Raw genomic sequence first — 15,440 nt, 5'->3', positions numbered from 1 at the left:
GCACCATCCAGTTCACAGTTTCAATTGCAGCGACTCTACATTATCGCCAATTCTTTGTAACTATGCCCTTAGGCACTTTGTAACATTTACTATCTCTGTCTGTATGTTCTGGCAGCAAGTGATAAGCAATGAGAATCACACATTTTACATCATTTTAATCCATGTGGTCCATCCAATCTCCATGGTGACGGAAGATGCTGTACTACTCGATGATAGTCTATGATGACGATACTCCTTTGTACCAAAGGGTTAGCTAGCAATTCCAAAGGCTGATTCACCAGGATTGTCACCTACCGGATTTTGCAGTCAACCCTTCTCACTCAGCTCAAGTGCATGTTGATGTTCTTAATCCTTTCCTTTACTCTTGATTCCCCCTGATTCACCTCTTCTTATTCCTCAGGATTGTGTTGAACCCATGGGTGTACTTGTTGAGGTTATTTTTGTCTAGCTCAATATCTACATTGCTCCTTGATACACAGGCTTTATTCACTGTTGCCAGAGAAGTCAGATCTAATTTTCCATTTTTGTGTCTTTCTGAACTATGCTGAGATCAAGATCACAAACTCCAAGGTACATTATGCAGTTAGCCTGGACCTCAGCTTTTGCATTTAATTTTGGCATTAGGGTGAGCATAAGGTGTTTCACTCCAGGTATAAAAACATAGAAACATAGAAGATAGGAGTAGAAGGAGGCCATTTGGCCCTTCAAGCCTGCTCCGCCATTCATTACGATCATGGCTGATCGTCCAACTCAATAGACTAATCCTGCTTTCTCCCTATAACCTTTCCATTTGCCCCAAGTGCTATATCCAGCCGCCTCTTGAATACATTCAATATTTTGGCATCAACTACTTCCTGGGGTAATGAATTCCACAAGGCTCACCACTCTTTGGGTGAAGAAATGTCTCCTCACCTCCGTCCTAAATGGTCTACCCTGAATCCTCAGACTGTGACCCCTGGTTCTGTACTCCCCAACCATCGGGAACATCCTCCCTGCATCTAGCCCATCTAGTCCTGATAGAACTTTATAAGTCTCTATGAGGTCGCCCCTCATTCATTTGAACGTCAGTGAAAACAATCCTAACCTAGTCAATTTCTCCTCATACATCAGTCCTGCCATCCCTGAAATCAGCCTGATAAACCTTTGTTGCAGTCCCTTGAGAGCAACAACATGCTTCCTCAGAAAAGGGGACTAAAACTGCACACAATACTCTAAGTGCGGCCTCACCAAGGCCCTGTATATTTGCAACAACACATCCCTGCTCCTGTACTCGAAACCTCTCGTAATGAAGGCCAACATACCATTCATCACCTGCTGCATCTGTATGATTACCTTCAGCAACTGGTGCACTGTATTCTTAAATAAAATTTGTTTTGATAAAAGTTTTCTAGTGGATCACTTGAATCATATCTGCAAGATTAAAGTGCCTGGGATTGGGGGAAGTGTATTGAGATGGATAGAAAACTGGTTGGCAGAGAGGAAACAAAGAGTAGGAATTAATGGGTGCTTTTCAAATTGGCAGGCAGTAACTAGTGGGGTGCCACAGGGACTGGTGCTGGGACCCCAGCTATTCACAATATGTATTAATGATTTGGATGATGGAACAAAATGTAACACCTCGAAGTTTGCAGGTCCTGCTGCACACTCCCCTCTCCCAATTTCCAGCCATTCAGGTAATCTGGCTTCTTGTTTTTGCTTCCAAAGTGAATAACCTGACATTTATCCAAATTATACTGCTTCTGCCATTGATTAGCCGACTCACCCAACCTGTCCAGATCATTCTGAAGGATCTCTGCATCCTCATCACAGTTCACCCTCCCACCCAACTTAGTATCGTCTGCAAACTTCGAGATGTTACATTTTGTTCCCTCATCTAAATCATTAGTACATATTGTGAATAGCTGGGGTCCCAGCACCGATCCCTGTGGCACCCCACTAGTTACTGCCTGCCAATTTGAAAAGCACCCATTAATTCCTACTCTTTGTTTCCTCTCTGCCAACCAGTTTTCTATCCATCTCAATACACTTCCCCCAATCCCATTCACTTTAATCTTGCACATATGATTCAAGTGATCCACTTTTATCAAACTTTTATCAAAACAAACTTTATTTAAGAACACAGTTAGAACATAACAAAAAGAATTAGCATAGCTTTTACCAATTAAAATACTTAGACGTGGCAAAGTATATTCCTTAACAGCTAGCTATCTCTGCTGTTCCAATTTATAACAATGTCCCATAGACATGCACACTTCTTCAGAATTAGTTAGCACAAAAACAAGTATGCTCACATGATGCAGGACTTTTAGTGTTTTAACACTTCTGGACAGAGATCCAGCCAACAGTTCCCAAACAGCAACTCTCAGAGAATGATCCACTCTCACACCACAGAATCACTGAGAAAGAGACTTATCACCTGGCAAATTACAGTCTCCAACTTCAAAGAGGGGAAAAGGGAGACACTGCTCTCTCTCAACTCCAAAAGCAGCATCTAAGATTGAATATTCTTTGTAAGCCCAGCTTCCCCGTGACCATACCTACCAACCATCCCAATCAAGCCCCACTCTGCAAACTCCCAGGGGAAAACAGCAGAACAGCATTAGTTCAGATTAAAACCAACATTCTAGCCATTAGAAGCAATTATGTTGCTGCAGTAACAACACAGGATATTGGTTGTAGACAGAATGGCACTGATAAAATAGAAGGGACTGCTAGAAACATCCTGCACAAGAACATGGCTCAAATACATTTCTTAAAGGCACAGTATTGTCATGACTACGGTTTGCTTCTGAGTTTAGATTAACATAGGTTCAGAGCCTGTTTGATCTGCAGAAGACACATATTTTATCATTGCTTGTTACAATTTAGAATTTCTTCCAATCAATGTTTCTGTTCTTATTCAAACAGGTTGCCTGGGCAAACTTACCTTTAGCCTGAAGCTCTGTTCACTCTGAGCAAGGAATGTTAAAACTTAATATTACTTTCATGTGTTTTTTTAACAGACAAGGAGTATAGTAACCCCAATATCCGGTCATTGGCAATTACAAAAAAGGAACATAGGTCATTATCCCCCATAAATTTGTGCTTCCTCTTAGCTAACCTTCACAATAGTAGGAAACTTGATACTGCCCAAACTCCCTTACCCACCTGGCAATCTTCTCCTTGACTTACATTAATGCTAGTCTTGAGCTAGCCATTATGAGATGCGCGAAATTTTGCCAGGATGACTTGACCTTCAGTTTACCTGCCAACACTTCCTGTGGTATGACAGGGAGGGAAATCACGAACCCACTCGGCAGAGAACTGTGGATGCCAATCCATATTGTGCCATCCTATGGTTTGCCACTGTGAGATAGTAATACATTCTGCAGCAGATTTTGGACTTGATGCCTGTTGCTATGCCTCTCTGAAATGGGCAGAAATGGCATCTAAATTCTAGCTTGATTTCAAGTGGGCAAATGTCCTTCTCCTCAGCTAAGTCATGCTGGTGTAGGGTCCCATGGGTCTTATTACTGCAATTGTATAGAACCTTGGTTAGACCGCATCTGGAGTATTATGTACAGTTGTGGTTCCCTTACCTAAGGAAGAATATACTTGTCCATACAGGGAGTGCAGCAGAGGACCACCAGACAAATTCCTGAGATGGCAGGACTAACATATGAGGAGAGATTGAAGAATAGTATTCTCTGGAGTTTAAAAGAAGAGGTGATATCATCTAAACTTACAAAATTCTTAAGGAGCTAGGCATGGTAGGTGCAGAAAGGATATTTTCTAGAACCCCCCTGCCCCCAGGGGGAGGTGGGGGGGCGGTCACGGTCTCAGAATAAGGGGCAGGCCATTTTTTCATTCAGGGAGGCTTGAATCTTTGAAATTCATGACCCCAGAGGGTTGTGGAAGCTCAAACATTGAGTACGCTCAAGACAGATCGATAGATTTCTTGATACTAATGGCATCAAGGGATATGGGAATAATAGGAAGAAATGACGTAGTTGCACGATCAGCCATGAGCTAGTTGAATGACAGAGCAGGCTTGAGGGGCTGAATGGCCTACTCCTGCTCCCATGTTCCTCCGTACCTGTCTACCTTTAGTAAAATGTCAAAGTCGTTATTCTTCAACTGTAAATCTAGGTAGTGGATCTTTTCCCCATGGGGGATATGACAATCACTCTGTGTAGATTCCCAATTCCATTTTGGCTACTGATGTGGAAGGTGAATCCTGGCCGATTGTCCCCTCCCTGACTCAGGAAAACTGAAGGCGGTCATAGCACCCTTAGAGCTAACTCACCACAGACGATGCGGTTGAGTTGTATATTGCCGTTGTCAACTAAGCCATTCGGGGAGCTTGTAAAACTGCCTGGAAGCTAATCACGTGTCACTGATAAGCACATCGCAGCACTGGAGGTTCTGGATAGTTGAGGCACTCTGTCTCTCTCGAGCTGATGTGTCTCTTCCCCAGTTATTCACTTGCTGATTTCAGGTCAATTTCAAACACAACCAACCAGCGAAGCTCCAAGTTCTCAAGCCAAATTAAGAGCAAGGGCTTCAGCGAAATGATTTACTGCAATAAAATTTAAATAGGTTTCAGAAGAAAATCAATCGGGAAATTATTTTTTACAGAAATTCAAACAGTGGGACGTTTATACCGTTCCACGTCTTAATATCAAGCTATGAAGGTTCCTGAGAAAAGTAATGCGATTTGTATTACAAAATCAACCTCTGTTTTTCCCCGAAAGTTCACCCAACCCTGATTTTAAGTTAGTCGTAGCTTCATTTCAGGCTCTGTTACTTCATTATTATTTATATAATTTGTCAATCGCACCTTCCCTTGGGATGAAATGTGCATGATGGATTTGCAATTTAACACTCAAGTGTTTTAATTAACACTGTCACCTATAATAAACAAAATAATCATTTTGAAACTGGGTGTGATTTTTCCAAGAACAAAAGGTGCAGATGTCCACTGTTCCATTTATGTCAATGTATTTGACAACAATTAATTTCCCATTGAAATTCCATTAACGCTCAGTGCAAAAATATCGAATGGGTCCTCTCTTACTAAGTAATACCAAGGGGCTCTTTAAGAATTCGAGATATTTAATAGGCAATTTAATTGAAAAGTGTGTCATGACATTCATTTTTGTTTCTTTCAATTTGCGTTAAATATTACTTGCAAGGACGTAACATTGATGTAATTATCACATACGTTTAAAGCAGGATTAATATTCTCGTGGTTATAGACTTTCATTAACCATCTCCATGAGTTATCCTTCAGTATCCCATTTAGCTTGGGCAACAACCTTGTTTCAGCTTGCTTCTTTGTAAACCTCAGTGTTTTAAAAATTCGTTCGTAGGATGTGCGTATCGCTGGCTACGTCAGTATTTATTACCCGTTCCCAACTGCTCTCGAGATGGTTGTGGTGAGCTGCCTTCTTGAACCTCTGCAGTCCACGTGGTGCATAAGTGGATAGAGATACCCCTACAGCTCCATTGGATAAGAGGTTAAAATCTATTTGTAAACTTATTGGGGAATAGAAGCATTTAATTGTGATACAGTGTAAGAGAATCAGTCTTGTAGCTATCACAAGTATTTAAGGATTTATTTTTTACATTTTCCGAATGAAGACGTGATTTGATTTAAAGATAGAGGCTGAAATCTTACCACTCTTCGCACCGCTGCAGTGAACAGAGATTTGGCTGGCTGCCAAATTCACCGACCTCACTGCAGCGGAAGCGTGGCATGAACAGGTGGTAAGGTCGCGCCTGGAGTTCGTGTCTATCAGTCAGCTGGAGCAAGGGTCTCGGTCAACAATTCTAATCCCATTGTCCAGCACTTCGTCCATGGCCTTGTATGCGATGGTGTTCCAAGTGCTCATCGAAATGCTTCTTAAATATTGGTCAGGGCACTAGGAATGACTCCTGTGGTTTTCTTCAAAATCTTGCTGCTGGACCTATTCCACCTGAGCAGGGCCTTGGTTTCATGTCTCACCTGAAAGACAGCGCCTGAGACACTGCAGCACTGACTGAACCACACGGGAGTATCGGGCATAACCTGCTCAATGCTTGGACTGGGACTTAAACCCGGAACCGTGTGACTCTGAGGGGAGAGCACTACCAAATTCACCACAGCCGAATGGGGAGCACTTAAAGTCATAGGGCGCAATCTTACTGGCCGTTCATGCCACGCTCCCACTGCAGCGAGGTCGGAGAATTTGGCGGCTAGCCGAATCTCCTCCATTCACTGCGGCAGGATGGGAAAATCCTGAAAGCTTGAACGGTGGTAAGATTACGGCCATAGAGTCCTACAAGGCAGAAAAGGCCTTTTAGCCCATCTCATCTGCAAAGACTGCACCATCCGTACTTCCCCCACTGAGTATCAGCCACATTTACCGTTAATGGAAAATTATTTTTGAATGCACCTTTCATAAGGAACACATTTTATTTTGTTTACGGCCTTCCTTAACCCTAGTATTTCAGTTCAAATCGATCCTTAAAGGTGGTCGATAAGTTGGTTAAAAATGCATTAGGGTTATTTGGGTTTACAAATTAAGGGATAGAATACAAAAGCAAAGAGATGTCTATTGAGCTTTATAAGCCACTAGCTAGGCCTCAGCTGGAGAATTGTGGACGATCCTGGACGACACACTTCAGGAAAGATGTGAAGGCCTTAGAAAGGATATTGAGGGGGTTCATCAGGAGGCTGCCAGTGATGCGGGAATTCAGTTGTGAGGAAAGATTGGAAAGATTATACTGTTCTTCCTGGAACAGAGAAGGCTAATAGGTGACACCATGGAGGTTTTTCACAAAATCATTGAACCCCTACAGTGTAGAAGAGGCCATTCGGCCCACCGAGTCTGCACTGACATTCTGACAAGAGCACCTTACCCAAGCCCTGTCTCTGTGACCCCACATATTTACCCCCCTAACCTACACATCTTGAGAAACTAAGCGCAATTTAGCATGGCCAATCCACCTAACCCGCACATCTTTGGACTGTGGAAGAAAACCAGAGCACCCGGAGGAAACCCATGCAGACACGGGGAGAATGTACAAACTCCACACAGTCACCCAAGCTGGGATTGAACCCAGGTCTCTGTGAGGCAGCAGTGCTAACCACTGTGCCACCATGCCACCCACAGTAGATGATGAAAAATTTTGATAGAGTAGATACAAAAAAAACAATTCCCTCTGTCGATCGGTCAATGACTAGAAATCATAGATTTAAAATAACCGATAAAAAGTCTGGACGGAAGGTCTTTTCACTGAGAGAGTAGTCTGGAATGTTCTAGAAAGGAGGTAGAAGATGCTTTCGTCATTTTAAAAGGGAGTGGTTGGATGGATATGTGGGGATGAGAAACTGCAACAAGTCCTTGGAGGCAGAAGTCCCTTCACCAAAATTCCTGTATTTACAAGATCCAACAACACTATACAGAGAGCTCTCAGTGTGCAGCCTACATCCGGAGTGTCAGAGGAACTGACACTCTTATTTACGTACAGAGCATGGGGCTTTCTAATTGGACCATCAATTTGGCCCTTAATCAGGGAGCTCATATTCAAGCAGGCCAGCCTCAACTGCCTGATTAAAATCATTGCAGAAACTTGCAGGTGTACGGACAAAAAAACAAGGTGCGGAACTAAGCACGACTGCTCTTTCAAAGAGCCAGCACAGACATGATGGATTGAATGGCCTCGTTCTGTGTTATGTAAGCTTGTATGGAGAGCTTCCTCACTTTTCTAGGTAAGAGAACCTTCTGAAAGCTTCGGTTGAACAGGTTTGTTGTAGTTTGCAGAGCGGAACCTCCCTTGCCATGTGGAGATAAAGTTCTGCTGGTGAGTGAGACAGAGAATCAGGCAATTCCCTTTATGAGCTTCTCTTCATTTATCACTCCATCAGACAAATTTGACACATGTCTGAGACACTCGGTGATCGCATCAGATTAACTGCAAACACATGGCTCTTAATTAATACAGCTCTGCTGGAGCAAGAGCACTACATTGAGCAATGGCCCATTGAATGGAATTCAATTTCCAATGCTTCCTCCCTCACACATTCGCCTTTGCAGGCAGACATGTTACAGAGTTCTACGTGTATAAGATATCTGGGTCTATATTTAGCTTTGATGACATTTGTAAGATGTCACCAGCTCTGACTGTTATCAGTTTCCATTGTTGCCTTGGTTATGAGTTAGTCGAGAATGATTTTCTTTTGCTTGCAATGAGGGAATGTTAGCATTATGAAGTAACATATAAATGGGATCTATAGCAATCTGCTCAGTGCCAGAAATGATTTGAAAGACTGAAATGTTTTCATTTGGGAATACACCTAGAAATGGTGATCAAATTCATCGTGAGAAAAGCCCAAATTTCTACAGTATCTTTCATGAACTCAGGGCATCCCACATGGTTTTTACAGCCAATGAAGTACTTCTAAAGCCTACTGACTGTTGAAATGCAGGAAATGGGGCAACCAATTTGTGCACAGTAAGCTCCCAGGAACAGAAAATGTGATGAGTGGGATTTTCCAGCCCTCCTGTGGGGTGATTTCTAGTGGTGTGTTTTCCAGTAGCTCACCAGTGGTTGCCAGCGGGATCTTCCTGTCCCACTGATGTCTATGATGTTCTGCATAGCTCGCTGGAAGGGGGGAGGGGTCTTCAGTGCAACTGGAGGATTCCACTGGGAAGGGCTGGAAAATCCCACCCAATATTTTTTTCTGATGTTGATTGAGGGATACATATTGGCCAGGACACCGGGGATAACTGTGCAAAATGGTGCCATGGAATCTTTTTAACATTTAGAGTTGATTTATTCGTGTCACAAATAGACTCACATTAACACTGCAATGAAGTTACTGTGAAAATCCCCTAGTCGCCACATTCTGGTGCCTGTTTGGGTACACTGAGGGAGCATTTAGCATGGACAATGCACCTAACCAGCACGTCTTTTGGACTGTGGGAGGAAACCGGAGCACCCGGAGGAAAACCACGCAGACACGGGGGAGAAAGTGCAGACTCCGCACAGACAGTGAACCAAGCTGTGAAGCAGCAGTGCTGACCACTGTGCCACCGTGCTACCCACCTCAACAGGAAAACGAGTAGCTCAGTTTATAGTCTCACTTGCAAATGTTATCAGGATGAGTCCCAGGAAGATAATTCAAATGCACTGTCAGTGGACTCAATATTGGAAACCCACTTGACTGACTGAAATATTTCACGATGCCTTCTTCACCATCCTGTCCTATTTTTACTTTGGCAACACCCTATTGGTTCAATGCTGCAAAACAACATTCTACACTTGCACAAAAGTAGTGCATACGTAAAATCATATCCTGAAATGAAAGAATCAGTAACAATGGGTTTTTTTCAAGTTTACATTCTAGCTCAGGAAATGCCTGCTATGAATTAAACCATAAAATGGTTTATGGGTGGCACGGTGGCTTAGTGGTTAGCACTGCTGCCTCACAACGCCAGGGACCCTGGTTTGATTCCGGCCTTGGGTGACTGTCTGTGTAGAGTCTGCATGTTCTCCCTGTGTCGGCGTGGGTTTCCTCAGGGTGCTCCGGTTTCCTCCCACAGTTCAAAGATATGTGGGTTAGGTTGACTGGCCATGGCAAATTGCCCCTTCGTGTCGGGGGATTAGCAGGGTGAATACATGGGGTTATGGGGAGTGGGCCCGGGTGGGGTTGCTGTCGCTGCAGACTCGATGGGCGGAATGGCCTCCTTCTGCACTCTAGGATTCTATGATCTGGAATCCCATTCATTAAAAGAAGAATGGTGAAGCCCTCAGTTCGTTGTTCAGTCTTTGATTTGGCTGATTTCAGTTCCGATGCTAAAGATGGTACAATTGATCTCACCACCATTGGGCTAATGAGGGTGAAAGTTTTAACCCCAAATTTCAAGCCAGCCCTTCTTGATGGCATGAATCATAGAATCACAGAATCCCTACAGTGCAGAAGGAGGCCATTCGGCCCATCAAGTCTGCACTGACCACAATCCCACCCAGACCTTATCCCTGCAACCCCAAATATTTACCCTGCTAATCCCTCTAACCTACGCATCTCTGGACACTAAGGGGCAATTTAGCATGGCCAATGCACCTAACCCGCACATCTTTGAACTGTCAGGTGAGAACAGCATAGGACTCAGTTGAGATGTCCCTTATGCAGGGGTAGCTTTGTCTTCCTTCTCAGTCTGAACCATACTATGAATGTTGATAGTCTGCACCTTTCCGAGATGCCTACTTAGACTGCCCAGCATATAGAGAACAAATCCACTAATGGGTGGACTACAGTACGAACATATATAAAACATAGGGATAGCATTGAAACAGAGGAGATTGTGCAATGGAATAGTTCATCTTCACAAAAATGTGGCAAAGAAATTTAGTATGTGTCAAAACTAAAAGGCAGAAAAGGCACTTATAGGCTTTTGGTGTTGACATCATTAAGTCTGAAAAGGTTTAAAATAATTATCTGTCAATGTCACCAATCAGGCTATCAAAGCAATAAAGCATTGTGTTGACCCTTAGTTTAACAACTGCCATCTCTTACCTCTTTACACCTGGGTTTCAGTCCAAACAGTGCAGAGATCACTGCTGGAAGTAATGCATCACATGGGAAATGAGTTCTGGCAGTCTGGTCTGCACTCAAGCTCGTTCCCTTGTGTGCATCCGTTCTAATTCGTAGACTGAGCCTAATTGGCCAGTCTGTGCTCTGACAGGTCTCGTAACACAGAGGGAATGAAAATGCCAAATAGCCCAAAGGAGCACAAGATGTTCTCCGGTACTGTCAGAGGCCTTAATCATACCTGCCTGAAGAGTTACTGAGATGTCACCAACTGTAAAACAAATAGAAATCCTCTAATTGGAAGCTTTTGCAACAGAGTCTGATTATAAGGACAATACGTGCAGCCATTCATGTAGGAAAAGTGATTTGCCCACACACCGTTACTGATACTGCAACACCTCCTTTACAGGACAGTCAGATATTTCTGTACGTTTAATGGCCATTTAATACCTCAGCATTTAATACATGGCTCTGACTTCCTGCGCAGTAATTGTCAAAATATTTTTGATATTCATCGAGAAGGTTGCCCTTTAAACAATGAATCTTTGAGAATGTCTGAGAGAATGTTAGTACACTGGATCAAGCTGCTGTACGTACACAGGAGTTAATGATTTGAAGTTACCTACACTTAACAAGGTTATTGCTTCAGAACTTGTCCATAACTGTCATCATTTCCACACAACCGCTGCACATGGAACACTGCAGAATTCTGGCTTAACTATCTACCATAAATCACAGTGTGTAAGTCAACCCGGCGTATAAGGCAACCCTTTTTTTCAGTACCAAAATTTAGATCTATACTCGGCATAAAAATCAACTTCTCTTGTCTGCGAGGAGATGGCAGTCAGCCTCAATGTTGCACCTCGGAAATGTATGTTTCACTCACCTGATAAGTTAGTACACTGGATCAAGCAGGCGATTTGGAGCACTTTGCCAAGAAGATGTGGTGAAAGGAAATCATGTTTCAAAGTCATTGGTGAATTGTAATCTGTAAAGAATGTTTGTGCCCTGAATGCTTGGGGTGAGTCACATCATCAAGATGTGTGGTGGAGCGGAACAGCTCCTGATCTCACTGGTTGATATGTCTCCTCAGATTAAGCAAGGAATTAACTCCTTCTTTGACAAAGTGGGCCTCTGGTGCAGCGGACATCCTTCAGGCCTTGTTTGTCTTTTTAACAGATTGCGTTCTTGCCTCCTGAGCAACTGAATAGCTTGCCGTAGTACTTGCAGTGATCACCAACCCCTCTTCTCTTATTTCTCTTGCTTACTTTCAGATTATGGAACTTTCTCCTCTGGAACCTTCATGATTATGGATGGAGACGCATTGCCAGAGAACCTTAGAATGCCAAATAACAGGGAAAGATCATTCAGTTTATCGGTTGGTGTCAGTTTCTCCCTGTATGAGCCACATCATCTAATCCCATTTTCTGCTTGTTCATTCATTTTCTCCTTATTTGAACAATTATCCAAATTGCCTTTTAAAAGTAATTATGGATTTCATCTCAACAATATTTAGCAGAGAATTCTACTGAATTCTACATTCTAACCACATTTTGTGTGAATATCTGTTTGTACCTTCAGGGCGACACGGTGGCACAGTGGTTAGCACTACTGCCTCACAGCGCTAGGGACCCGGATTCAATTCCGACCTTGGGTGACTGTCAGTGTGGAGTTTGCACATTCTTCCCATGCCTGCGTGGGTTTTCTCTGGGTGCTCTGGTTTCCTCCCACAGTCCAAAGATGTGCGGGTTAGGTTGATTGGCCATGCTAAATTGCCCCTTAGTGCCAAAAATGTGTAGTTTAGATTGATTAGCCATGGTAAATATGTGGGGTTACGGGGATAGGATGGGGAAAGGGCCTGGGTAAGGTACTCTGTCAGAGAGACTCAGTGCAGACTCAATGGGCTGAATGGTCTCCTTCTGCACTATAGCGATTCTATGATTATGATTCACTTTTCTTTTTTATGACTACTTTACATTTGTATCTTGTTTACCATCTCATCAACTATTAGGAACAATAACTATTTTCTCCCACTTAACCCTTCATAACCTTGAACATCTCTCTCAGGTTATCTCGATGTTCTCACCTTGATTGGAAAAGTATCTTTGTATCTCTCTGCATTAGTCTGGGCCCTCAAGCCAGGTGCCAATTTTAGTGCTTCTATGCTGCACTTTTGCATTAATTTTAAATTCTTCCTTTACACCCGAGGAATATGCTATTCCATCTTTGGACTAGCTGAACAAGTTCGACATTAGCTCTAGCTTTCTTCATTATAATGCGTTTGATTCTGTTTGTGTACAGCTTTGTGCTGTCAGGCTTAATGAACTGCTATTTGTGAATTAATTTTGGGGCTGTGAATCATTGGAGAGTCTTTTATGCTTAAAAACTGGTGTTTAACGAAATTGAGCTCTTGATCTGTTTACCAAACACACTAAAATTAAGAGCCCCAGTAAGGAAGTGGAAGAATCAGTCAGAATTGCAAATCCTGGTACACTAATAGTGTATAAGATCCTGAATGGCCTTGTCAAGGTGGATATAGAAAGGATGTTTCCTCTTGTGGGTGGGTCCGGAACTAGGGGGAACTGTTTTAAAATTAGGTGGCACTCTTATAGGACAGAGGTGAAAAACGTTACACTTTGAGCATGTTTTTGTGTGAAATGTAATGTGTGATTGATATTGGCATTGCACCAACTGAAATAACTCCTCAGAGGCCGGTGCCCTTTCAGCAGATTCTCTTTATTCACATCTTGCCCCCGCTCCTATAAGTGCTTCAGGTACAGGGTTAGAATCCAGAGTGCCAGTATCGTAGAATCCCTAGAGTGCAGAAGGAGGCTATTCAGCACATCGAGTCTGCACCGACTATCCAACAGAACATCTTACCCAGGCCCACCCCCTGCCCTATCTCTGTAACCCCACGTATTTACCCCACTAAGCCTCCTAGCCTACATATTTTTCGACACTAAGGGGCAATTTACTGTGGCCAACCCACCTAACCTGCACATCTTGGGACTGTGGGAGGAAACCGGAGCATCCGGAGGAAACCCACGCAGACATGGGGAGAACGTATAAACTCCACACAGTCACCCTAGGCTGGAATTGAACCTGGCTCCCTGGTGCTGTGAAGCAGCAGTGCCAACTACTGTGCCACCGTGCTGTCCAATTTGTTCAGCTAGTCTAAAGGTGGAATAATGTACCAGGTGCCATCTTTCTCTCGTATAATGGAAGACCTGACACTCCTCAATATTTGTACAGGTGAGACTCCCTGATTGGGCTTTAATCGGGAGCTCATACTCCAAGAAGCCCACCTCATGGGCCTTGTTAAGGTCATTACACTAACTTAACTTGCAAGTATTTTGGTATTTCCTTTCTCATCTTAAAGTATGGCCTGCCTAACCGGATTCCATCCTAAGGGCACTAACCAATCTCCAGTATCCTGGTCAAACCTATTATTCACCTAAGCTTTGGACAGCACATCTGCCAATCCTGATCCAGTCCTCACATGGTGCCCACACACCTAAGCTTTCATAGAAGTCATTTTATGGTTGGCTGTCACTTCATCTATATGTTTCGGACGATATATTGGATGGTTATTCTTATTGTTTGAAGGTACCCATTGTGAATGATCCGTTTGGATCAATGGATGGCCCTTTGTAGCCGTATCAGCATTTGTTCCAGTGCACTGCTGCTGTCTATGGTCCTTTCCGCTCCGTCCCTTGTACAGTTGATGAAAATCTAACATTTCCTTGGTGCGTGTAGAAAGCAGCAGGGATTACAAACATACAAACAGATGGCACGGTGGCACAGTGATTAGCACTGCTGCCTCACAGCGCCGGGGATCCAGGTTCAGTTCCCGTCTCGGGTGACTGTCTGTGTGGAGTTTGCACGTTCTCCTCGTGTCTGCATGGGTTTCCTCCGGGTGCTCCGGTTTCCTCCCACAGTCCAAAGATGTGCGGGTTAGATTGATCGGCCATGTAAATTGCCCCTTAATGTCAGGGGGATTAGGAGGGTAAATATGTGGGGTTATGGGGGTAGGACAGGGCCTGGGTGGGATTGTTGTCGGTGTAGACTCAATGGGCCAAATGACCTCCTTCGGCACTGTAGATTCTATGATCTATGATTAATAGATGCAGAAGTAGGCCACTTGACCCCTCGAGCCTGCTCTGTCATTCAATAAGATCATGGCTGATCTGGTTTGTGTTTCGAATTCTACATTGCAGAAAACATAGGGTTGTTGTAGTGGGGGACTTTAATTTCCCTGGCACAGACTGGAAAGTGCTTAGAGCTGGGGGACCGGACGGGGAGGAATTTGTAAAATGCGTACTGGAAGGTTCTTTGGAACAGTATGTAGATAGCCCGACTAGAGAGGGGGCTATACTGGACCTAGTTCTGGGAAATGAGCCCGGTCAGGTCGTCAAAGTTTCGGTAGGGGAACATGTGGCAAATAGTGACCACAACTCTGTTAACTTTAGGATAGTAATGGACAAGGATGAGTGCTGTCCTACGGGCAGGGTGCTAAATTGGGGGAAGGCTGACTATAGCCGGATTAGGCAGGAATTGGTGGATGTTGATTGGGAGAGGATGTTCGAGGGTAAGTCCGCGTCTGGCATGTGGGAGTCTTTTAAGGAACTATTGATAAGGCTGCAGGATAGGCATGTGCCTGTAAAAAGGAAAGATAGGAAAGGTAGGATTCGAGAGCCGTGGATAATCAGGGAAATTGAGGATCTGATTAAAATGAAAAGGGAGGCGTACGTTAAGTCCAGGCAACTGAAAACAGATGGAGCTCTGGAGGAATACAGAGAGAGTAGGAAAGATCTCAAACGGGGAGTTAGAAGGGCAAAAAGAGGTCACGAGATGTTCTTGGCAGGCAGGATTAAGGAGAATC

The sequence above is a fragment of the Mustelus asterias genome, chromosome 27, assembly GCF_964213995.1.
Source record: "Mustelus asterias chromosome 27, sMusAst1.hap1.1, whole genome shotgun sequence".
Lineage (NCBI taxonomy): Eukaryota > Metazoa > Chordata > Chondrichthyes > Carcharhiniformes > Triakidae > Mustelus > Mustelus asterias.
This window is presented reverse-complemented; position numbering follows the sequence as displayed.